This window comes from Centropristis striata, chromosome 9 (genome assembly GCF_030273125.1).
Source record: "Centropristis striata isolate RG_2023a ecotype Rhode Island chromosome 9, C.striata_1.0, whole genome shotgun sequence".
Classification (NCBI taxonomy): Eukaryota; Metazoa; Chordata; class Actinopteri; order Perciformes; family Serranidae; genus Centropristis; species Centropristis striata.
In genome coordinates, this window is record NC_081525.1 from 4786244 (window position 1) to 4812050 (window position 25807).

At 40.8% G+C, this 25807-nt stretch overlaps 1 protein-coding gene across 4 annotated transcripts in view; it reads left to right on the forward strand.

Annotated features, from left to right (window-relative positions):
* The first annotated feature begins 2282 nt into the window (after positions 1-2282).
* The window catches only part of ralgps2 (Ral GEF with PH domain and SH3 binding motif 2), a 113685-nt gene continuing 90160 nt past the window's right edge, over positions 2283-25807 (forward strand). For 2 of the 4 annotated variants that reach the window (XM_059340950.1, XM_059340953.1), the window contains exon 1: positions 2283-2442. The gene's annotated coding sequence lies outside the window, so the exon portion shown is untranslated. The remainder of the gene's footprint in view (positions 2443-25807) is intronic. The other 2 variants (XM_059340951.1, XM_059340952.1) reach the window with 2 other exon arrangements.

Sequence of the window (25807 nt, forward strand, 5' to 3'; positions counted from 1 at the left end):
TACATAATTTACACACAGTGTTATTACTATGCCAATAGCCATCATTTGTTACATCCTTTTTGAGTGAAATGATCAATAAATGTCATATGTTACACTTTTGGTGAAGTTTTTTGTGTTTCCTGCAAAACTTGAAAAAATGACTTAGGCGATTATTTTCACCGTGTGACGATATGGGTTTTTACAGTCGCTGCTGCAGGAACCGTGTTTTGACCACAAGAGGGAGTCAGAATCTAACACATGAACTTTGCGCCTTTTTTAAATCTCTCAGGGCGCTTTATTATCCTGAGGTCTCTACAATAAACACAGAGTATGCTGCTCTCATCGGTCAACATTCAAACCGACACTGTATCAGCTACCTGCAGTTATTGTAGACACTGTATGTCAGGGATGGGCAACTAAAATGCTGCAGGGGGCCACAATTTTCTCATCGACACTACCACAGGGCCACATAAAGGAGCGTGCACTTCACCAGAAATGATGAAATTGCAATTTTAAATATGTTTACAGTGCAGTAACTTAACATATTTCATGCTCAAACGCATGTTTAACAGTATAAATAGGAATAAAAAAGGTTTGAAGCTAATAAAAAACAACCACTTACTGTGATTTGAATGATCAGCAGCCTCTCCATCACACAGTAGAAAGACAGCGGAGCACCTTCTCTCACAGGCTGCTCCAGCTCCACTGTCATAGGGACAGATATAAAAAATCTTTCCTGCCACATGCCATCACACTGTACAATAACAAATAATAACCTGGTTCATTACATACTGTCTATGCACTTCATGTGTTTTTATGCACACTGTTCATTGCACCTTATTTGTTTCATAGCACCAACATTTTTATACTGTATATTCATATTTATTCTGCACTGGAATTCCATTCCACTCCTTCTTTAGACACTTTATATTTTATTGTATTTTTATTGTATTTTTATATTTTATTGCTTGAAGTATGCCTAGGTTGTTCTTTTTACTTAATTGTGTTGTTATTGTCTCTGTGTGTAATGCTGCTGCTACACTGTAATTTCCCAGCTTGGGATAAATAAAGTATATCTATCTATCTATCTATCTATCTATTTCGTTTTTTTCAGTGCAAGAACAGCAGACCAACATTAATTGCAAGAAGTAATTTTGTGCATTTTTACACTGCACTTTTAAGATTTCATGCTCAAATGCATGTAGTTGTACTGAGATCTTTTAAAATCAATTTATATTATGATTGAATAGTCCAAATATTCTTTTAATATATATTTTTTTATTACAGCCGATCATTATATCCTTTTTTACTTTCATACTTTATGAAGAAAAAAATGTTTTTTTTCCAATTTTACACACATGGGTTAAAATGACTCCTTCATCCAAATTTGATTTAAAATTAAATGACCTAATACTAATCAAATCAAATGAGTGATTGTGAGCCATTCCAAAAAAGTATATACGCACTCACAATATTTATCAATACTTCGGCTTTATCTCAGATAATATATCACAGCTGAGATGAAGGTATGTGGACCAGAACAGCAGACCAACATTAATTGCAAGAAGTAATTTTGTGCATTTTTACGCTGCACTTTTAACCCTATAAAGCCTGAACCGTGAAATAATTGCCAGAAAATTCTAAATTTTCTAAACTGGAGTGCTTGTTGAACCGGCTAACATTTTTTTTAATTCAATATCAATTTTCATATATGAATTTAATTTGGATCATATTTGATACATCAGGTCTTTTTGTGAAATTTGTTGCTCACAATTTGCTTTTCTTGAACTCACATAATCACATAAAACCTAATATTTTTAACCAAATAAAACTTTGACTTTCCTTTTAACATTTTCCTCAAACAAACAAAATATTTTTTTCCATATAAAACAACATCATACATCTGCTGATATGAAGTTTTCACGCAGCAATCACAGATCCACCAGTGGAACCAGCAAATCATTTTTGTTACAACTGGTATTTTTGTGAAATTTGTCGCTCAGTTTTTTTAATCATCAATTCATGTATTCATCAGGTTTTTCAGGAAAAGAAAATATCACACTGATGATGTAGAGGTCTCAAAAACTTATGTATCAAATATGATACACTTGGCTTTATAGGGTTAAGATTTCATGCTCAAATGCATGTAGTTGTACTGAGGGCCACTTCAAGTGAGGGTGCGGGCCGTATGCGGCCCCCGGGCCTCCAGTTGCCCATCCCTGCTGTGTGTCTCTGTACATGAGGAACTAAAGTGAGCCGGTGTTTGGAGGAGCATGATGGGCGGACTGGTCCGTTAGCTCCGCCCGTTAGCCGCGCGACTCCTCAGCCCTCATTCAAAACAGAACACAGCTGTCGCGAGGCGCATCGTCGCGTCCTGCCCGTTAGCCTCAAAACTGTTAGCTGCTGGTTTCTGATGTGCCCACTGGAATATCAGAAGAAGAAAGAAGAAAAAGGCGCACTTCGGTGAGTTAAAACAGTACGAGGCAAAGTTTTTTTTTTTTTTAAATCGTTTGACATCATTTAGAAAATCCCTCCCCAGCCGTCGAGGTTGCTAGCTAACGTAAGCCCCACTAACGGCTTTAGATGTGTTTGTTTTTATGCGCAGGATGCTCCGGTATCAAAAGTATATCGGTGTCTATCAAGAGGAGGGGACACGGGGGTGCGATAAGACTTGTCCTTGTTTTTGTAATGAAGCTAGACTATCTGTAGCTGGCTTTAAAGGGTTTATTTTAGCCGTTATTTTGTTTTCTCCTCCACCCACGTGAAGGCACAGTCGCCCCACCACCCACCGAGGAGTTTGATATGCTAGTAATAATAAATCATGCGCTCCCTCACTGAGCTAAGTTAGCTAACGAAACAAGCTAGCACGCTTAGAGAAAAGAGGGGTGAGAGTCAGTGAGTTAGCAATATGGGATCGCTCCCTTTGCACTTTGTTTACTTCAGTCGCTGCACAGTTTCTCCTGTTTATGGAGACGGGGGACTTTATGTCCCGTTTGTGCTGTTAGCCACGGTCCCTCCTGCAGCCGCTCCGCTCAGGATAGCAGCTCATTGGCGGTGAACCCCCTGCACAGTTGCCCTCCGGGGAGTACTATGGGTGTGGCGTGGGTTCACCCACGAACAATACTGTGTACAGCCACAGCATGTCTTGTCTTAGCATAGCACATCCCGGTTATAGAATACCCACTAAAGACGAGTCGTGAGGGTGTTTTGAGTCTAAGAAAAGGGGCTGACTAACAGTTCAAATCAAATCAAATCAAACTTTATTTATATAGCGCTTTTCATACATAAAAATGCAACACAAAGTGCTTTGCAAAAAATAAGAAAAAACAAACAATAAAAATGACAAAACCCACCCCTCCCTCCCCCACATACACATCTGTAAGTATACATCCACAAACATGCACACACGCATTTAGTCATGCACGCACACAAACACACTCAGACTCACACACAGCACATATTGATTGACAGTGTAGAGACATGGCAAGGCACCGAGGATCCAGATGAGGAAAAAAAAAAAGTTCTCGACTGCGTTTATGTGGGATGATTTAAATGAGGGAAACTTTCAGAGAGCTAGAGGGGGTTCTTCCAAGTTCAGCTGCTAGGTGTTTCACTATTACAGCACCCACATCTACCAGAAACACTCAGAATCAGCTGTTCTACGTGTCTCTGATACTGTCTAACCCCATTAACCCTTTGATGCACAACATATTGACCCCCCTTCTAATGCACAACATGGGTCAAACATGACCCACATTCATTTCTCATGTTATTTCATGCTGGCTGTGTGTTTCTTTGCTTTGATCTTTTAAAATCAATTTATATTATGATTGAATAGTCCAAATATTCTTTGAATATATATATTTTTTATTACAACCGATCATTATATCCTTTTTTACTTTCATACTTAATGAAGAAAAACATTTTTTTTTTCAATTTTACACAAAAATGACTCCTTCATCCAAATTTGATTTAAAATTAAATGACCTAATACTAATCAAATCAAATGAGTGATAGTGAGCCATTCCAAAAAAGTATATACGCACTCAATATTTATCAATACTTCGGCTTTATCTCAGATAATATATCACAGCTGAGATGAAGGTATGTGGACCATTTAATGTCAGATTAATCTGTGACAATGGTGCTGTGGTAACAGTGATCAGTGCACTATGTTTATCACAGTCTGCATTGCTAAAAAAGGCGGTGCAATACCACTACCATATTTAGTATGGCAGAAAATAATTTTGTAGTTTCCACTACAAAGTAACGCAATATGCCATGAATCATTTTGAAGTATGAAAGCTAGCTTGCTATCCTAGCTGTTCTCACCCAAAATATTGTTTGCAGAATATATAAAAGAGGGTGAAAGTTCAAAGCGCAATGTAATGATGAAGTAGTATGTCCCTTGCATGCAACAGTATGTGCTTTGTAAGGGCAGCTGCAGTATGTACTAAAAGCAAAAATATGTCATTGTTCCCCTAATTTGTGAGGTCAGTAATATCCTCATGTCCTGGGAGCACACACACACTTGAGTGGGCCATTTCTATTAGCTGTCAAACAGAATTAGTTTTCAGCTGAATTCAGGCCTTCTTCACTATTAGGCCGCCCTTTTTTCTTAAACAAAGCCTGCCTCTGCTCAAACTTCCTATGTAACACACTCTTTCTCAGTGTCCGGTCTTTGTGACGTTGCTGCTGCTGCTCGCCTCTCGCTCGCCATTTTAAAGGACTCTGAGGAATGTTCCATATCGATATTTAGTATGGGTGTGTGGTGCTGCTGTTCTCAACACTTAACATATGACCCAGGGGTCATAGGTTCACACTCATGACTGGCGTGCCTTTACAGTGCTGTGGTGTCGTATTATGCAGTAAAGACTGAAACAAGTCTTCTTTAACAGGAAAATGGATGCATAATCTATCGGACCAAAATCGGAGATGCAACCTAATTATTACCAAATGCAGGGAGTTCTCAGTCCTCCATATGTCTAGAGAAGGAATCTGCTTTGAATTCCTTTTGGTTCGACGTTGTCCGATTCAGGCTAAACCACAGAGAGAGCTGCAAACTGGTAAAGATCAACAGTGAAAGTTTCAGCTGCAGGACAGTGGTCAATGGGTGCAAAGGGTACATCCGAAACATTTACTCTAGTAGTCTTAGGGATTAGGTTTTTAATCCAATAGAATATGGTTGGTTCAGTATTCTGTCTAGTGTGGAGATTTGTACCGTTGGTCTTAAGCAACACAAGCCCCATCTGTATTCCTATTTACAAATGCTGCATTGAATTATCATTGTGTGTTTTAGGGTTTATCCTGTTCTTCGTCTCTCTCTTCAAAGAAGTCACGTTGCATAGCTGTTGCTTGCCAACAGAAACAGTGTGAGCGCCGGGAGGATTTGCTGAAGCACCCTTGGTTAGAAGGCTCTTCTTATTTTCAATTACATCACTTTGAGCATTACACGTATAAATGCTTTGTCTTTGCAGAGATGTAAGCCGATAGTTCCTAATGAAACATTTGGTCAAGTTGCATTCAGAGGGAGAAAATCATTCCAACCTCCTTCCTTCATAGTTAAGACTCTCCTTCGTGCCATTTGAGCACCAGCTACCTTTTTAGAAAGCGTCCCTCGATAACTCTACACACCACCTCCACCTTCTGGGCCAAGCTAATCCCAGAGATGCCTCGTATACGTGGGCCCATCTGTTCAGCACTGTGGTATGGCTGCTCCGTCCAAGGCCTGCAAATGTGATTAGTTGGAGATTACATCTGTGTGTGTGAAATGAAACTCCCCTCTCAGAATCAGAGCCGTGTGTTTACAAGAGAAAGGGATAAAACACTGTAAGGCTTTTGCGTCATCAAGTTCAATCTCTGGCCTTTCTCAGGTTATGTTTCTCTGCTCTGCATTGCATCATGTTCACTACACAGTTTATGTAAAACGTTCCTAGAAGCATTATGAATGTGTCTGCATGTAGCGATATATCGACTGCAGCTTACTATTTGACTAAGCCGTGATCTCACAGCTTCCTTCTAAGTGCTATACATATTCAAAAGGCGTTTTTGGCCTGCATCGAGCCTTTTCTCTCTGTGACCTCCAACCAGTGCTGTTGCTCAGTTGCCAGGGTAACTTTATGCATGCGTCTGGCACATCCATTCAGCACAGATGGAACTGCGAAGTCACATGTCGTCACACTCTTCCTCTGATGCCTCCCCAGCATTGGCTCTGTCACTACGAATGCAAATTCAAAAGCTAGTTATCTGTGTTCATTCTCTGCTCTGATTTTCATGTCTCTGTTACTGTTGGACGTAATACAAAAAGGTCTCCGGGCTTGACAAGTGGTTTTTGGAACACTGATACTAATATTGTGTATGATTGTGTGTTTGATAAAGACTTTATGAGATATGAGGTGTTTCTAATGTTGCTGGCAGTCGGCTGAAGTGGGTGTCATAGATGTGAGCTTGGCTAGCACCTGACTAGCTGACTGGCTGTGTGCGTATGTGTGAGAAGTCAGATAAAACACAAGGATAATTCATGTCCCGGCCTTCGCTCCAGAAATCTCAGAGGCAGGCAGTACGTTTCACTGCCTAGATTGAGCAATGTGCCTTTTTTTTTGCACAGCATTTGAGGAACCAGTGTGAAACTGCCTCTTCTTATTGTTATGAGTGTATTTGCCATGTGCTTCCTGCTGTGTTGTAATCACACAGCTCTTGTTTAGGAGAAGTAGAGGCCACAGATCAGCCGCCAGACAGTGTCGAAGCGGAGGCCGTACACAGAGGGTCCCTTGTGACTGATGGCTGCATCTCGTACACACAGACACACACACACAACCTGAGAAACACACTCCACAATAGGCCGAGCAGCGGCAGGAGGCCTGGAGCTTTGAGAGTATTTTAGCTTGAATTTAACCACCGACGGGAGTGGCTCACACATGAAAGGCTACACGGCGAGTGGACTCTCTTCTCTCTCGTTTCTAGCTTCTCCTTTGTATTATTTCACTCTCGGTTTCTTTTTCATGTTGCTTTCTTGTTGTGAGTGGGATCCGATACTATTTTAGTTCTGTCTTGTCCGCCCAAGATTCAGTGTGTGCAATTATTAGGTAATACCCCTCACAGCGACATATACAACATTCGCCAACGCACAAACCCCTGCTTCCTGTTTTCTCCTCCCTCCCTCTTCTCAACCTCTGGGGACTTTTGTAAATATGTCATTCGAGATCACTGACAGTAAATGCTTCTTTGAAAATCTCAACGTAGCATAAACACTTGTGTTTCATTTCAGTGAGCCAAACTTCTCAAATACATCATGGTTTTGTCATAACATAAACATGATGTTCATAAATCTTCACTGTATATTGTATGTTATTCAGGAAAAATGTGACTTAAATACTCAAATACTAATTCAGCCTGATACCAAGCCCTACCTGTAAACAGTTTATGGTTGTCTGGAGGTGTGCTGAGTCATCAATTATCTTTTGAATCAAAAGGCAGATCTCTTCTGACGTCATTGGTCGTAATTGCTCTTTCACTGTGACTGCCAACAATATTTAGTGTTTCTAGCCTCGTCAGCTTGTTGATGTTGGTCTGTATATAACATGCAGCTGACAACTGATGACTTGTACTGTACTGTGGATATTCAGATGTGGCAAAACTTTCTGGAGACGGGGGGTGGTAGCAGTCTAACCAGAATATCGATTCAGCAATGTCATGAGAATACAAAGTTGGTTTGTGTGAGCCGTTGTGGTTTTTGATATAATTGAGGTACTTTTTCCTCTCCCATTACATGCCTTTATATAGGGTTACTCTTATATCAAGGTATGAATTTATTATTAGGCTGACTAGCCAAAAAGTTTGAGGAAACCCCAGGGCTTTCCTGCCTGGGTTTCTGTTAAGCTCATGTGACTGCGTGTTTGTATGTCTGTGTTGAAATGTTGGTCTCAAGCTTTCGGTTTTTATTTGCTTTTCCAGTTTGTATGGAGAAGGCCTAGACCTTTATATCAAATGACAGTAAACTTGGATGTTGGATAAATTGGGATCACCAACCACACAGGTTTCTACTGAAATGTTTTCAATACTTACTTACAGTTATACCCAAACTTGACTGCCTGCCTGGAAACATAGATGGCATGAATTGAACCGGTTGTTGTTTGGTTATTTGTTTGAGTAATGTCTCAACTAATTGCTTTACCACTTGGTTGTCTTGCATCATCTGTATGCATGTGAATCCATGTAGATGTACACTACTGGTCAAAAGTTTTAGAACACACCAACTTTTCCAGAATTTAATTGAAAATGATGCAGTTTAATGTCTCAGTGTACTCTGAAATGAATGCACATTTGCAACATTTAAAATTCTTGATTGAGCATGATAGTGTTTTGAAAGTAAAAAAAAGATTCAAAATCACATTTTATGTTGGACCAAAGGACTAAAAAAAGACACAAAATGACCAAAAAAAGACACAAAATGACAAAAAAAGACACCAGAAGACACAAAATGACTAAAAAAAGACACAAAAATTACCAAAAAAAAGACACAAAATTACCAAAAAAAGACACAAAATGACTTACAAAGACATGAAAAGAATTCAAAAATGGACAAAATAGCCCAAGACTCCATAGAGTTAAGTTGTTAACCCATTTCTTGTTCCCAGAAAAAGGCCTACTTGTATAATTCTGAAATGTACATTATTTTTCAGTTTTGGTTAAGCTTACCTTTTTTTATTTACCTCTGGCAGTTCACCACTTACCTTTGTACCCTTTCAAGCTGTTCATTTGACTTGAACTGCTTGAATTTCAATAAAAAACTGGAAAAATTGGGGTGTTCTAAAACTTTTGACCGGTAGTGTATGTCCCTTTTTTAAACGTTATTTTAAGGTCAAAATGAGCTCACCTGTCTGAAGGGTGTTAGCCTGGGTTGGTGTGTCAGGTTGAAGTGTTAAGAGGTCGGGGGTTAAAGGGGAGTTTAGGGACAGGGCTGTAGTAAAAGGGCCCAGCCTTTGAGGCATGCAGAATGTGAGCAATGAGGGTCTTGTTCCACCTGACACTTTCAGGCTGGTCTTTTTCCTCCTGTGTCATGTGGCTCTGCATATCTGGAATTTTCTCACCAGAGGAAGTTTCATTTGAGGACCAAGTGCAGAGTATGAAGCAAGGCAGCAATGGTCTTTTTAAAGGAATATGACAAGGTAGGAGATTTTATCATTTGCAAATTAGGCTGCATCTTACTCATTTGAAGAAATTGGAAACTATTTTCACAATCGAATAAACATTTTAAGTAATTTAGTTATTTCCAAAAAAGCAACACTGTTGCTGGTTCCATGCTTCTTAAATGTGAGGGTTTTATGTTTTTCTTTGTCCTACATGATAATAAACAGAATAGCTTTGATATCGAATTGAAAAAGGAGATGATGTCGTGATGAGGAACATGCCTGCACAATGATGCACAAATTGAAAAAACGGATACGACTGAATTTCACTGGAATTGTACACTGTTCAATTACATGTGACATTTAAAACTGATGAACTGCATTTTTGGACTGTGAGTTGGATAAAACAGCATTCGAAGAAGTCCTTGGGCTCTGGGAGATTACACTGGGTTTATTCCATTATTTTCTAATTGTCTTTTTAAATGATTAATCAGTTAATAGAGGAAATAATGGGCAGATTAATTGATAATAAAAATAATCACTAGGGGGTTTAGATTGTCAAGGAAAGCTCTGGTTTTCTCTCATGAATATAAATGGTGGATAAACTCCTTTTGCATTAGATTTAATTTAGCTTTTTATACTTTTAAATGCTAAATAAGTAACGAGCAACCCAGCCACATTTCCAGCATCGTCCATCACACCAAGACTTGTAAACTTCATCCTCAAGATGCACATCTCTAGCTGAGTAAAGTTGCATTCAGCAGCATTTAAAATTAGGGCTGCAACGATTCGTTGACGTTGTCGACAAAAATCGATAAAAGAAATAGTCGACAATGAATTCCAATGCTGGTCTGTGATACGAGGTTCCAATAGGTGAGCCCAGTTCAACCCAGACTACATCCAGAACCCAGAACCAGTTCCACCCACTTGATGGAGCAGAAATACAGTTTTATAAAACACATTTTCCTGTCCAGAAAAAATGGACAGAGGTCAATTTATTTTTTGTATGAATCAGCAGCTGAATTGTTGAATAAAAGATGCTTTTTTCATTTCAGTACCCATCTTTCTTGTGTTTATTATCATTTGCCACATATTTAAAGCAACTTCATGCTAAATTTAAGAAAAGATTAATAACTATCCGATTAGTCGACTAATCGTTTCAATAGTCGGTGACTAGTCGACTATTAAAATAGTTGTTAGTTGCAGCCCTATTTAAAATATGCCTGAGACGTAACTTGTATGATTTCTGCTCTTGCTACACTGGACCAATGTGTGTGTTCAGGTGTTCTGAGTTAAAAAGGAGTCGGGACTTGTTTTGTTCTGCAGATGGAGAATGAGGACCGGGCTGTGATTCCCCCCCACTGGTCCAATTGTATATAAACAGAGATGCCGCACCCTTCCACTTCCCCTGCATATTGTCCTGATCCACCAGTCTGTATCAGAGACGAGGCTTTGTGGTCTCACAATACAGCCTCATCTATCTGTCTAAACCCTGAGTGTTTTGGCTTGGGAGCCTAACAGAGAGCTGAGCCTCGGCTATGTCATGGAAACTTGTGAACTCGGTCCTGAACCCTGCCAAAGACAATAGATCAGATACAGACAAACATGTTTCCACCTCTCGCTCCTTCTCTCTCCTCTTTTGCTCTTTCTTCCATTTGCTCTCCAACATTTTCTTTGGCACTTCCTCCTTGCCCTCCGCCAGGCCCGCCACAGGTACATTGTGGGCTTTTTGACCTTTTCAAAACGACATGTCTAAATATGAAGCCTCTTCCTCCGCACCTGTTTGGCTTTTATGTCTCCTTTTTTACCGTCCTGCACTTGATGAATCAATGGGGATGATTCACGTCTTAAGAAGATTTGTTTGTCTGTGTCATCTCACAGAATCAGTTTAGGTTCGTTTGACTGAGACAACCTGTTTGCTGTCTCCATTGTCAGGTTTCCCACAGGTTGGGTCTGGACATGCAGACAGAGACTTGCACTCACATGCCAACAGTTACACACTTTACATCACCAACTGTCACGCTGGGTGTTAATTTATCTCATTCACACTATTTTTTTGTGTTAAATGTCATCTGTCCTTTCATAAGAGCACAGTGAATCTCTTTTGCTTTACCCAGACAAGGCCGTTACAGAAGAAGCATGAACTGTACTTACCCAGAATCGTGCAGGAACTCTCGGGCGGGGCCAATGGGAGGAATGCTACTTTGCATATTCAGGGGCCCACATACTGTGAAAGTAAACCCCGAAAGGTAGAAATCATTTTTGTATAAGAACCAGACAAACAATTCTCATTGGACTGGATGGGAGCCATATTTGGGTCTGGTATCCAGATCTTATAATACATCCATGGTTTAGTGAGGAAACCACAACAACAGCCGTGTTTCCTTTAGGGGTAAGAGTGGTCGCTGGGAAAGTCTCAGGCCACGCCCTCTCAAATGTCCACTCACTCAGTGTGTCTCCATTACAAAAAAAAAGCCCCAGAGGGATTAACGAGACCCCAGAGGCGACGCATGGTTTTCGATCGTCGCGTAATCGTTTAGCGACAGTTTCGACCGTGATCCGTGATCACATACGCTGGATTAAACACAGGAGACGCAACTGTGGCCATCGTCACTAACTGTTCACAACGTCCGCCACTGATCATAAACAAACCAGCATGGCTAATTATGCACAGCATCTCCACCAAGGTTATAATAGTTTTGGATTTTTCATTAGTTTTAGTTTTAATTTTGTTGTGTTTAAAATTCAGTTAGTTTTAGTTCGTTTTTAGAGTGAGTTTGCTAGTTTTAGTTTTTAGTTTTTGAAAATGCTTAGTTTTAGTTTAGTTCTATAATAACCCTGGTCTCCACTGATCATAAACATCGTGATCGTGAATTAACCGGCATCGCTAACTGTGCACAGTGTGTCCAGTGCTTGTTGTAAACAAACAGAGATCGCTAAGTGAACACCTCCCTCAGCAGCACATACACACTGTACTGCTACAGAGCTAACTGTTAGCCTATTAGCAATTTGCAGACTGGATGTTAATGGGTTAACATCCCCTCCGGCTCTGTGACTGCAGCTGGGAGAGACTGCTGCAGGAGGACTGTGCCACTTCGACTGGTTCTTGCTCTTCTTAATGAGCCGCCGGCCCAGCGGCTCATTAAGATGAGTAAAAAGAGTCTCCAATAATACCAGAAAAAGTCGCTAGATTTGTCGCTATTTTAAAAATAGTCGCTAGGGGGGTCTGAAAAGCAGTGAAAAAATCGCTAAGTTGGCAACACTGCTTCGCTGGCTTTTACAAATGGCGCGTGTTGTTGTGGCGTCAAGTACTACGTCACATCCTGCTTAGCGTTCTATCCAATCAGCAACCAGGCTTTTTCAGGGGAGAAAAACGTTCCCTGCTCTTCAACAGGGCCAACAAAAGTGCGGTCAAAAGACCTCTCAGGACGGCTCATATTCAAATTAGGGGCGTTTCGGCGAGTGAGACCCGCCTCATTCTGGGTCTTGGACTGTAATGGAAACAGCCCTAACATCAAGACTCACATTTACTAGACAAGTTGTGTAGTGTGGAGAGTACAGTGATCTAATGACTTTGAATGTCATGTAGTGTCAACTGCACATAGCAGACTGACAAGTGACAAAGTGATAAGTAGCTGGAAAGACTTGATGGACAGCCTTAATTTGATTGTGTAAAGATAACCTGAATTTGGCTTCCCTTTGTCTCATAGTTGGACTCTCACAACGCTGGGAGGGTTGGGAGGATTCGGGAAGAGAAGAGGGAGGGCGACATTGCCGCTGGAAACAATGTCTTTCCTATTTTTAGTCAATAGATGAATGTTTAGTAGCACATGCATCCTGTCTGTACTTGTCCTCTGAGAGGAGAACAGAGGCTCGAACCAGTCCTGTCTCTATGTAACTCGGGCACATATTGTGTGTCCGTGTGCACGCAGGCAGAGCGTAGCCTCTGGCCATGCTGCTCGGTGGGAGAGGAGGGTCAGAATAAGGGGTGTGAGGGGCTCATTCAGGGAGAGCAGGGATGAGAGAGAGAGAGAGAGAGGGATAGAGAGAGAGAGAGAGAGAGAGAGAGAGAGAGGGATGGGGGAGGAGTGCAGGCGTTGAAGAGATACAGCTGTTTCTCCAGTCTCAGCTGTTGCTCCTCTTCCATTCGATGCAGGCTCAGTTTCCCCTCTGTCTCTCAAACACACACACACACACACACACACACACACACACACACACACACACACACACACACACACACACACACTAACTAGAAAAAGCACACAGTGTAACATTGTTCTGCCTTGTGAGAAAGATGAAAGAATCAATCTTTCATAGCTGCTATCAGATGGGAATAGTAAGTACTCACCACATTAGTTAGAGAGGCAGCCATGGCCAGATTAGGAGAAATGTGTCTCTGTTTTCATCCACATATTGTTGTTTTTACTCCTTTTGGCTGTGCTTCTCTGTTCCTGCCATGAAGTTAAATAGGATTTATTTTTTCTAAAGGTTGTATAATCGTTCCTCAGCTTTTTCTCCCCCTCTATCTCTCGTGTTTTCCCTTGTGTGTGGGTGTCCTGTCCTGGGTGTTTATTCCCCTGTGACCTCTGACCTAGTGAACTCTCAGAGCAAACTACTGTGTGTGTGTGTGTGTGTAGTTTATATCCCTCTTTGACCAGCTTTTGGTGACAGTTTGAATGTACTTTTGGTTGTTGCTCCAGTGCTGAAGTGTTGGAAGTTCACACACTTCTCCTTTTCCCTCTCTTACTCAATCCTTCCACTGGTTTTCCCTCTCGGCAGCGCTCCCTTTGTGTTTTAAGTTGTAATTGGACGTTTTATCAGGCCCTGGAGACAGGGCAATGCCGTGTTAAGGGAAGTCATGCGTGTAGCTCTGTGTGTGTGTGTGTGTGTGTGTTTAAGAGCATGAGTTAAGCCGTATGGGAGACCTGTTACCTCAGTCTTGCTCAGTTAAATGGCTTCAAAGTGACTCGTTCTGGATCAAAACTAATCCTGCAACTAGAAACTCAAAAGTTCAGCTGGACACTGATGTGAGCAAACGTCTTGCTTACTTAAAACTTGGCTATGTGGACATCATATTCATGATATAAAACTAACAATAGCTTGCCTGCAGTTTTTTTTTACCTTTAAAGACACTACAGAGCAGTTTGGTATTGGCTGGTGCTCTGCTCTTTTGGGTCGAGCTATCTGAGCAGAGTAGGCCAACATAAAAGAGGACAGAATAACTTGTTGGAGGAGGATGAGCTCATGGAGATAAAGATGCTTTTTCTGGAGAATGGATGACTTGAGAGATTTGACAGATAGAGCAGGATGAGAAGCACTCCCTCTGTTATTTTCCGCTAGATCTACTCCCTGACTTTCTCTAATCTCATTCTAGCGCATAAAACTTTTTAAAGTTTTGTATCTCAGTCCAAATTTGGCTGCATAGATGACCTTGAAAGGACCAATGAGCAAGCAGGCCTCCCACACGATGGCTACAACATGTGTGCAACTAAGATCAAATGAGGAGTGTTTGTTGGAGAAACGTTACGGCTGTTTGACCTTTTGGCTGATAAGATCGGGCTCATACAGTCGGAGGTTTGTCGATAAGTCATTCGTCAGTTTCCTGTGCCTGGATGTACAGCTTGTTCTTTCTGAAAAGACGGTATTGTTGTCCCAGAGCTGTAGGTGTTTGTGTGTGTGTGTGTGTGTGTTTGCTCTTGCCTAATTGTATGGTTTGTCAGGTTGCAGCACGTCATGTCTCTTAAATCTCACTAAGAAGCCCCGGGGGCCCATCCGGAACTCAATCCTCGGAAATGCAGACTGCCTTGTGTCTGTGGTACCATTAATGTAAAGGTGAAAGAACTGTGTTTTGATTGGCAGGCAGAGATTAAGATAAGGATGTTGTGGTCAAACCCCATCTGTTTGCTGAAGTTCTATTGATATGCAGTTCATATAGCTTAAAGAGGGGGGTGGTGTCTGTATGATGTTCTAATAGAGGCACATTTTGTGTCACACATAAAAAATGCAAAAACGATATCTACAAGAAAGCTTAAGGTTTTCCTTTTTAATGAGTGATTGACAAACCCTCAAAACTTAATCATGATTACAATATTGATTTTGTGAAATCAGTTTTTTATGCTGTAAATTCATCAGCTTGTTTTGGGGGACAAATATTAGCGGCAGGGTTCTTATGATTAGAATCCTAGTTTAATATCTGTCTAAGGAGCTTCAACTGCATAAAACTGATTCACCAAACAGAAAAAAATGCCCACTGTAAGGTTGCAAACTCTGTTAAAACCCACACTAAGACACTTCCAGTCACTATCATCCAAGGTTTTAGGTGGCTACCACAATAAAAGCCACATGGCTTTTACTGTAAAAAGCAGCTACAGGAAGTGTTTCCCTTGCATGCTGCCATCACTTACATATGTGGTAACGCTCCCCTGTCACTGTTGTCGTTTTGTGTTGTTGTTTTTCACTCTAGGCTGTGAGGGGGTGAAAACAGGCTTTCTGTTCAAACATGTTGCCTTAGAGTTGAGATAAGCACGACACCTCTGTACTAATCTGCTGTGACACAAAACTTCAGATAAGATATTTGCAGAGTTGACTCAGACACATATATTCACTCCAGTAATGTGATCAAAACTTGCATGAAAGTTTGTAGTCCTTTGGCTCAGACAGTACAGCAGTGTGTGCTGCACATGTGATGGGAGGATGGTTTGTGCATGCTTTATTATTGGAGATGCTTGCAAAATATCTGTAGAAGTGATGGATGAGTGCTGCTGAAAACATACTATACTTCTGTCAATAAACTAATTGTTGAATTTACTAATCCTTGCAGCTCTACATCCAACATCTCAGTAAAAGGTTTACTAATCCTTCACAAGTAACATGTAAAAGGAAGAAATATGTGTACATATTAGTGATTTTCCTAATGCTGATGACAGTCAATATAATTGTGCAAATTTTCAAAAATTTTAAATCTGCCCTTTTCTAGTACATAATTTCTAATCAGACAATCATGGTTTTATTCCTGGAGTGTTTTCAGTATAAACTGAAAGTCATTTGAGGATTCAGCACCCACACTGTAAAAAAACAACTGTTGTTTTTACGGTAAAAAAACGGCAGCTGTGGTTGCCAGAACTTTACCTTAATAAATACGGTGCAACTTTTTCTAACATTACGGTAAAATTATATTAGCACTTTTGATTTCACGTTTAAGATTGCCATTTTACTCCATATCTTTCCGTAAAAAATAAAAAGATTTTCCATCGAAAGAAACTTTGTTATATATTTTTGTTAGAGATATGGTGTTAAGTACATTTAACAGTGAGAAAAAGTATTTTTACAAAAAATAAATGCAAAAATGACAGTGATGCTTGTATATATATACTACAGCATTTTTTGGTTACAAACACGGTGCCAATGTATATGATATATATACATTTACATTGTTTTTTATCGTTACTGAAATTGAATTAACACATTTATCATTTTACGGTCCTTTACTGTCATGATTTAGCAGTTTTTCACCGTAAAATCTACAGACATTTTTTTACAGTGCACATGCTTGTGAGGGTGGAGCATGTTTTTTTGCTAAATCGTCATAATCATGCCATCACTCATCTGTTGCATTGTTGGACTGAGAATATATTGATGGATCAGTTTGCTGTGTAGGTTTTTACACCTGTGCCACTGTGCAGTAGTCTGGGCTCGGCTCACATTTATCTCTTTATTACGCACATTCACACACACTGAGAGATACGGGGATGACTTTGTCCGTGTAACCGGCATACAGCAGAGTTTTTATCCTGAATTAGTGTTTGCTCAGTCTCTATGAGGAGGTTTTACTGCCATGGGTCTGACTTGTGCCAGTCCTCAGAGAGTCATAGAGGAAGACATAGAGATCGTATCAGCTTCCTCTAAACATTACTGCTCTGACTGACTGCTCTGTTGCTCCGTATTGTTAGCCTGCCCTTTCCTTGTTAATAGTCCGTGCAGGGAATGACCACAGACATCAGCGCTGCTGCCAGCTCGCCACTTCCTCCGCTTCCTCTCCTTTTCCCTTTCTCCCCCCACTCATCTGTCACCACGCTCAGGTCGCCTAGTCTCCAGCAGCAGAGTTGAACTTGGGCTGGGCTGCCTGCCCGCTCTCATTTGGGCCACAAATCAGGCTGAAGCCAGCACACACACAGACATAAACGTACTCACAAACTGTAGGCCAGAGCTGTGCCCACACGTGACAGCCTGCTGCTCTGGGGCACCGCCACATGCCTCTACTCACAAACTTGGCACTCAAGCTTTTCTTTGGTTCATTTGATGGATAACCAGCTTTTTATCAAGACCAATCGGGCCTTTTCATCGGCTTTTTTCTAGTCTTGTCGGTATTTATTCAGTTTGATTGCAGCTTCTAGCCGTGCTGTCGAAGGTAGGCGTTATCTAGGTCTGCGAGAGTTGTACATACCAAGTGTGTCTGTGTCACTGGGGGATGTGCCAGGAGAAAAGACAGAAGCGGGGCCTGAACAGCCTGAGCTCTAATTATCAACCCGGCGAGCTGTAGGGATCGAGGGAGAAGGGAAGAAGGAGGGTGAGAGAGAGAAGCAAGTGTATCTAAAAAAAGGCCTAATCACACCCCACGGTGCGAGCTGCTGCTACCGCACCGATTTAGAACTAGTGGAATTTCACAAACAGGGTACAGATCTAACTAAACTAAACTAGGCTTAGAGGTTTGTGTGTGTGTGTGTGTGTGTGTGTGCGCTTTCGTTTATCTATCCTGGTGGGGACATTGACTTGAATACACACCAACACCATGGCACCAACCCTCTTCTTAAGTCCCCATCGTGATGGTAAATGTCATATGCAATAAGTGAAAAATTTAAAATGTGAAATCTTAACATTTTAAGTGATACATGAAAATCTAAAATTGAAAAAAAATAATTGGGACTTGGAACCATGTCTGTATCTCATTTAGAAAGGGTGGTCCCCAGCAGACACCTTTTTGTCCACTGTCCCCACCAAGCCAGATAAACGTGTGTGTGTGTGTGTGTGTGTGTGTGTGTGTAACAAGCATCATTGTTTCTGTATGTTTTCATCAGCTGATCAGGATAAGAATTAGCTCAGTGTTCATCCAGCTGACTGACCGGGTGACCGGTATTTTACCGTTTTAATTGTTAGCCCGCAGAACAGAAAATACTGCTTTCATTATATAATTACTACTGTAGAATACGGGCGTGTTTATTACGTAGATATAAAGAAGCAGTTGTTTCTCGGGACACGGGAAATCACCTACATAAAAAAAACAACATGGTTTTGAGGCAACTCAATAAAATGCATTCCATTTCATATATAAAGGAAGCCAGGCAAGCCAAGTGAGCTGGAAAGGGAGGACGGTATAATAGACAGTTATGCAGTTATTGGCACATCTGATTATTGCAATACACCCCCACGAGTACAAGTACCTGTGGGGGTGTATATGTACAGACAAAACCATGACTGAAAATGTAAGCAAGCCAAAGCGTAGATGGATTCAGAATGTCAAAAGAAAATATAACTTGGACTTGGAAGAAACTTCAACTTCTTTATTGAATTCAACTGCTGCTGCAACTTACATGTACTGCAAATTATACGGAAGGTACAGTCAGCACTGATAGTGACACAAAACCCTGTTTCCATCATGATGAGACATTACTCTGTATTTTTACTATATTCTAAGATGTTTAATTTGCCTTCACTTTTGGAAACAACTCCCCAGCAATGTGTTTTTTCTCTCTGGGCCAATTAAGCTCTTTGTTGAAACATGCAACATGGTATTTATCTATAATGGGAAACTACCATAGACTGTATATAAATAATGGACGTAGTCACCGTGACGTCACCCATTGGTTTGTGGACTGCCCGTTGGAAGCCTCGAGTTCAGCGTTACACTCGTCGCCATCTTGCGTCGCCATCATGTTTCCGATACGCAGAGCAGACCATAATTGGACTGTGGCGGAGCGCGAGGGATCTGACGACACTGACTACAGCCTCTCTACACCGGCAACCTGACTGAGAGAAGCCGCTGCTAATTCATGTTAGCATTAACTGGAGCATTAACTGGATTGTTAGTTTTGGCTAGCAAAAAACAAAAACAAAATGTATGTTACTGACCTCCAGAAAACTGAGCAGCGACTCCTTGGAGTGTCTGTTAGTCCAAACTAAACGCTGAACAAGACATTTTACTGAACAAAACGTTCAAATAAACTGTCATTAAGTGAAAATATAGTGTGAAGGGGTCAAAGTTATGAGACCAAAACCGGTAAACCTCTCTTCTCTTCTCTTCTCTTCCTCTTTTCTATCTATATAACGTTATATATAACTTTATTGACACGTTGCCGTGGATACGCTCTGCTTCTCTCCTGGTGACGGCTCGCCTTGTCAGTGACCTGTCAATCAAAGCTAGAAACGCCCCAAATCATACGATTCTTTATCTTCTATTTTCTTCTAAATGGGGCCATCATTAGAACTATTGACATCAAATTGTCTTGAAGAAGATTTTTTACTAGCGATTGAGACCATAATGTTGTCCCTGAAAAATTTTTCTGAGGTAATAAATCAAGTGAGAAGTTTTCAAATTTAGCACTGAAATGAATGGGCAGATTTCTTTTGCAGCCAAACTTAGCACCCCCTACTGGAATTTTCGGTGAATTGCAGGCTTTATGCACTTCCTGGTGGCTTCCATGCTCAGGCACGGAGATTGCCGCCTGGAAACTACATAAAAACCATGTATCCGATAAACATTTACTAGATTCCAACTGTGAAGGAAGATTATGTTGGTAAATATTGAGATCATATTTATTTATCACATTTTCTGGTTGACTTTGGAAAACAACATGCATTACTTGAACTTTCAATATAATTTAAATGAAACCCAAACAAAAAAAGTAAGAAGAAGAACAAACACTGCAGTTTTCAAATGATATATTTTAAGGTTGAAAGGACGATAATTGTCTACATTTCCCCCTGCTTCATGTCACGCCTGTTAAGACCCACTTTGTCCTTGGGGATTCTTGTTTTCTCCCAAGATCATGCTTATTTCCAGTCACAGGCAGGCCTGAATATTCATGAACTGATGGCTCGGTATGTTAGAGGGTAGAGCACAGCTGCTTCAGTGTCAGAGTGATGAAAGTCTGTGTGGTGTCACTGGGCTCATTGCCTATTGATTTTGCTGGAAAAAAGCTTTTTTACTGTGTAATAATATAGCACCATTAAGTTGCTTTCTTCCTTTTTGCATCACGCTGCTGCGATGAATCCGAAAAACACAGTCATCTTCTTCTAGGATGAGCGTATTTGGAATGTAGAGATATCTTCTCACTTCCTGTTGTGTGTTTGTGTGTGTTTATATATTGCTAGAGCCTCATTCTCTTAGCAACAGGGATACCAGAGTGTGGTGTAAGCTGTGTTGGCAAACCATGTGATTCCTCAGAATTATAAACCTGTTCTGTGTTAAACTGATGAAAACACCCTGTTCTCGAAAAAGGACAGTCAAAGAGCCTCGGGGGTGAAAAACGGATATTCAAAACGTGAGCAAATGGTTTTTATGTACAGATGTACAGTACAGGCCAAAAGTTTGGACACATCTTCTCATTCAATGCGTTTCCTTTATTTTCATGACTGTTGACATTGTAAATTCATCAAAACTATTAATGAACACATGTGGAATTATGTACTTAAAAAAGTGTGAAATTACTGAAAACATGTCTTATATTCTAGTAAGCAAAGGGTGGTTACTTTGAGGAATCTAAAATACAAGATATGTTTTCAGTTATTTCACACTTTTTTTGTTAAGTACATAATTCCATATGTGTTCATTCATAGTTTTGATGCCTTCAGTGAGAATCTACAATGTAAATAGTCATGAAAATAAAGAAAAACGCATTGAATGAGAAGGTGTGTCCAAACTTTTGGCCTGTACTGTGTTTGCATATGTAGTCTTTTTTCCCCTCTGCCCTTCATACAGTTATACTGCCTTTGTCCACTTATTGACATGTGAAAGGATCTGACCATCAGCGGCATGTTAAGTGATGGTGTGAAGAGGCTGTTGGTCATGTTCCCTCGACAGCAACACACACACACACACACACACACACACACACACACACCATTGTCCCCTCCGCAGGCAGTGCCACCAACCTCAGTGCGAACAGCCAACCTGCTGAGTGAAAGCAGTGTTTATCGAACTGATGTGACATGCAGCCACATGCTGTGTCCCTGTGTGTATGTGAAGGTTATTAGAGTGTGTGTGTGATCAATCGGGCCCCTCTTAGCTGCAGATCAATGGTGTTCTCTGGAGGGAGGCTTGACTAGAGCCCCGGGAACGACACAAACAGGCCTGTCACGGTTTAACCACCGAAATAATAACTTTACACGGTATGATTGTCATTTTAATACAATTTAATGCCACTGATATAATGATGATGATATAATGGCTTAATAATGCAGGTACACCCATGTTTTTTTCCAGTAATCCAGTGCTGCACCCAAGACTTATAATAGTATGAAAGCTAGATATAACCTCGATCTAATCTGAGATCTGTCACCGACTAGCTCTGCCGTTATTAAAACCTCGCTCAGACTTGATGACTTTCACATTGTCAGATGGCTTTATGTTGACGAATGTTTACAATTTGCCCCATATAGTATGTCTGGTCCCCAAACTACATTTTGTCACAAAAATCAGTAGCCATGCTTGTTGATTTTGTCACACGTTAAAATAGCCCGTGGCTATTGGTTTGTTCCAAGTCACGTGACTTTTAAGGTCCCGGCGGTCAGAACAAAAAACATGGCGGACAGTTCTCTCATTTTTAGTGAAAAATCTATATTTTGACTTAGTTTCTGCATAAAAATGGATTTTGATCACATTTCTAGCGAGAAATATATGTTTTATTTTCTAAATATTCACTCAGTGAATGCACATAATCACTTTGTATGTTGGAATAGCCACGGGATATGACATTAACAGTCAATGTTTAAAGTTAATGACTGTCATTAACTTGCATTGTAGCGAAATCCGTGTCAGTTTCACGGAAATTTGAGCGATTCAGTGGCTATTTCACGGATTTCTGTGAGACCATGTTGTAAAAATCACATGTGTGATCAGCATCTTTACTATTCACTAGTCACTTTTAAAGGTGCATTTAAAACATTTTGCATGACAATATACACTCACTGGCCACTTAATTAGCTAGCAAGGTGTACCTAATAAAATGGCCAGTGTGGTCTTCTGCTACTGTAGCCCATCTGCTTCAAGGTTGAACTTGTTTCAACTAAGGTATGCAGAAGACCATCTCTGAACACACTACAAGAGGTTATTTGAGTCTGTAACCTTTCTGTCATCTTGACCCAGTCTGGTCATTCTCCTCTGACCTCTGGCAGCAAGGCATTTCCTCCCACAGAACTGCCGCTCACTGGATATTTTTTCTTTTTAGGACCATTCTCTGTAAACCCAAGAGATGGTTGTTAGATCAGCAGTTTGTGAAATTCTCAGACAGGCCTGTTTGGCTCTAACAATGATGCCACATTCAAAGTCACTTAAATCACCTTTCTTTCTTATTCTGATGCTTGCTTTGAACTTCAGCAGCTCGTCTTCACCTTGGCTACATTAGATATTTGCAGTAACGAGCAGTTGAACAAGTGTACATAATGGAGTGGCCAGTGAGCCGTGTGTGTATATATATATATATATATATATATTAGGGCTGGGCGATATGGCCCTAAAAGAATATCACAATATTTCAGGCTATTTTTGCGATAATGATATTCTTGACGATATTAGGAAATACTTAAAAAGATGTAGAAAATATGATTTTTTTGGTAGTCCGTATAAATAATTAAAAATCTAAAATGTAGTTTAAAGTGCAAATCTCAACAGTTGCCAAATACAAAAAAAAATGACTATTCACTCCTGAGTATGAAGAAATAATAAAAATAACCATTTAGGAGTTCCGGGGGCATATTTGAATGAAATTTTGTAAAGGAGAATAAAGGTTCTTGTATGTTTTATTTAAGGCATCTTATTTTGACAGTCTTCTTGTAAGTTCCGTGGTGGATTCTATTAACACACTGTGCTCTTACTTTGAAAGCTGCATGTGTTTAGCTACAGGGAGTAAGTAGCTTTTAGTGATTAAAACAACTTTAACCACAACATCAAGAAGTAGGAACGTTGCCAATATCGTGATATGCAAAAATATACCGATATTATCGTGAACGATACGATATGGCACACCCCTAATAAATAAATAAATAAATAAATAAATAAATAAATATATATCTCCTTCTTTTCTCTAGCTGCAACAATAACTTGAGTAAGTGTTGGAAATGCCACAAAAAGTAAAATTCCTATTGCTATCCTCTTTTCCTAAAATAACCAAGTAGGGCTGCATGTGTTTAAAAAGTGATGCCAAGGGGTCCTGACCAAGTGTCTGCATGTGATGAATTGGTAATGAGACGAGTTGCACAGACGTCCCCTCGCCGGGTTCCTGCTCAATCTCATTTGCTGTAGCTCCCCAACAGGGCCAGATATTTCACCTGCTAGATATCTGGAATGAGTCTGCACTGCAGTGGCATTGCCCTTGGCTGCACCTTTGAACATTTCACACATGGCACTCAAGCACCAATTTGTGAGCGCCATGCCAACACCGGTTTGCCTCTGATCTGGGGTATTAGTTGGGGAGCCAAAAAAAAAACTGCCGGCGAGTGGAAAATTGGCAGTGGAGTCTTGTAGTGTGAACTATAGCAGGTTTTGCAAAAGTTATAACCAAGTACGGTTTTTAATTTTTGTTCCTGTAAAACATAAGCGAAAGGGAAAGCTGGCCTGTCGGAGTAGATTCACACCTCACAGCTTAAATTCAAACCTTGCTTTGAATTGTTGTAAATTCAAAATCATAAAAGAGGATTATGTTCAAACTTGTTTACAGGTTTGGCCCACCACATTGTCTCCCCTTCATATGATGATGTGGCTTAACACAATATAGTGCAAAGATAATTTGCCTGAAAGATAACTGCTTTCACTTTGTAGGCCCACAGCTCCTTACAGTGCCAATAGCCTGACGCTGTGTGTAATGTCTGTACTAAAGAGAAGAAGAAGAGTAGAGCTTAATGTGCTGTCAGACTCCTCACTGCTCAGCTCAACACACTGACCTACTTTGGTTCCCTGACTTTGGTGCATCTGCGGCATGCTTTACAAATGCATCAAGCCCTGCTGCTGCTGCAAGGCAAAACTGAAAGCACGTGTCTGTACAGTGCATGTATTATACAGAGGAGCTACTGTAAATTTAATCAGAAAGCACAGTGGAGGAAAAAAAATCAGATTTTTTTTTACTTTTTTTATTTTTCATAGGATGGTTTCTCTGTGAAAAGGCCTCACCTGTCCCCTGTTGATAATGATGAAGTCTGAGTCTCTTGCTGTGAGCTTTAGGCCCCGTTCACATGAGAGGATTCCTCTCAAGGGGTTTATCCTACTCAATAAAATTTCTGATGATGATGATGATGACGGTCTGAACAGAAGACGCAAAAGTGGCGTCGCGTCTTCACTTTTTATTCCTCGTTTAGACGAGCATTTTCGGGAGGAAATCTGCGTGCACACGGTGACGCAAAAGTGTGTGAAATTCGATTGTATGCAGCCAGGCGGCATCACTTAAAGCGATAAGAGCATCTTTGGGCATGCAGAAGTTTTCACGCCACACATTTTCATCAGCTACTCCTTCCACAAAGTTCTCCACCATCACTAGATCTCCCAGGTCTCGTTCACAGCCGTCTGGCTCGCCTCCGACCAATTGCTGCATCCAAAATGTGATGGAGGTAATTCCAGATCCTTCTCTGTTCACTAATACTAACTGTACATATCCTGTACATTTGGTGGAAAGGCTCCTGTAAGTTTATTAGAGCTGCCAGAGCAGCTTGAAGGTCCGACGCATGGAAATAATCCCACATGTTTGTTTATTTTCCTGTACTGGAGCATGTATGTGATGTAAACACATACGTGACGTGAGCAGATCAGATCAGAGTTTTGCGTCTTGGCGTGTAGACGGACACGGTACGGAGGAGCGGATTTAACTTTTCCACTTTGGAAGGTGGTTTCAGATTTTTGCGTCTTTAAGCCCCCAAAACGCCGTCACCGTCTAAACGAAAGGCACTTCCGATAAAATATTTTGTCGTTTTTACCCGCGAGCGTCCTCGTGTAAACGGGGCTTTAGAGGAGAAGGATGTTATTTGTGATGCTCTCACACACAGTGGGAGCAGATTGAGAAGCGGAGCCTGGCGTGCTGAAGGCGGCCACTGGCAGAGTCGTCGAAGCCGTCGAAGTCTCACAGCACTGTGTTAATGCTGAACGTTACACAAATCTCACATGTCTGATCCTTTATTTGCAGTCTCACATCTCGTGACCTTTCCCTGAACACACTTGAGGTTCATTCCTGCAAAGGGACACACAAACTTGATCCCTCCCTCCCACACACACACACACACACACACACACACACACACACACAAAACACATGCTAATCCTTTGTTACTGTTTATTATGTGGTGTTCTTGAACCTTGTGTTGGGGCTGAGACAGAGTAGTGAGTAAACATGTATACACACACACAAAAGTAAATGAGATTAAGGATCGGAGCCGTCTGGTGTTGAATGCCACATTTGTACAGCGTTTCTGTTATACAGGGCCATCTGTGATGCACTGCA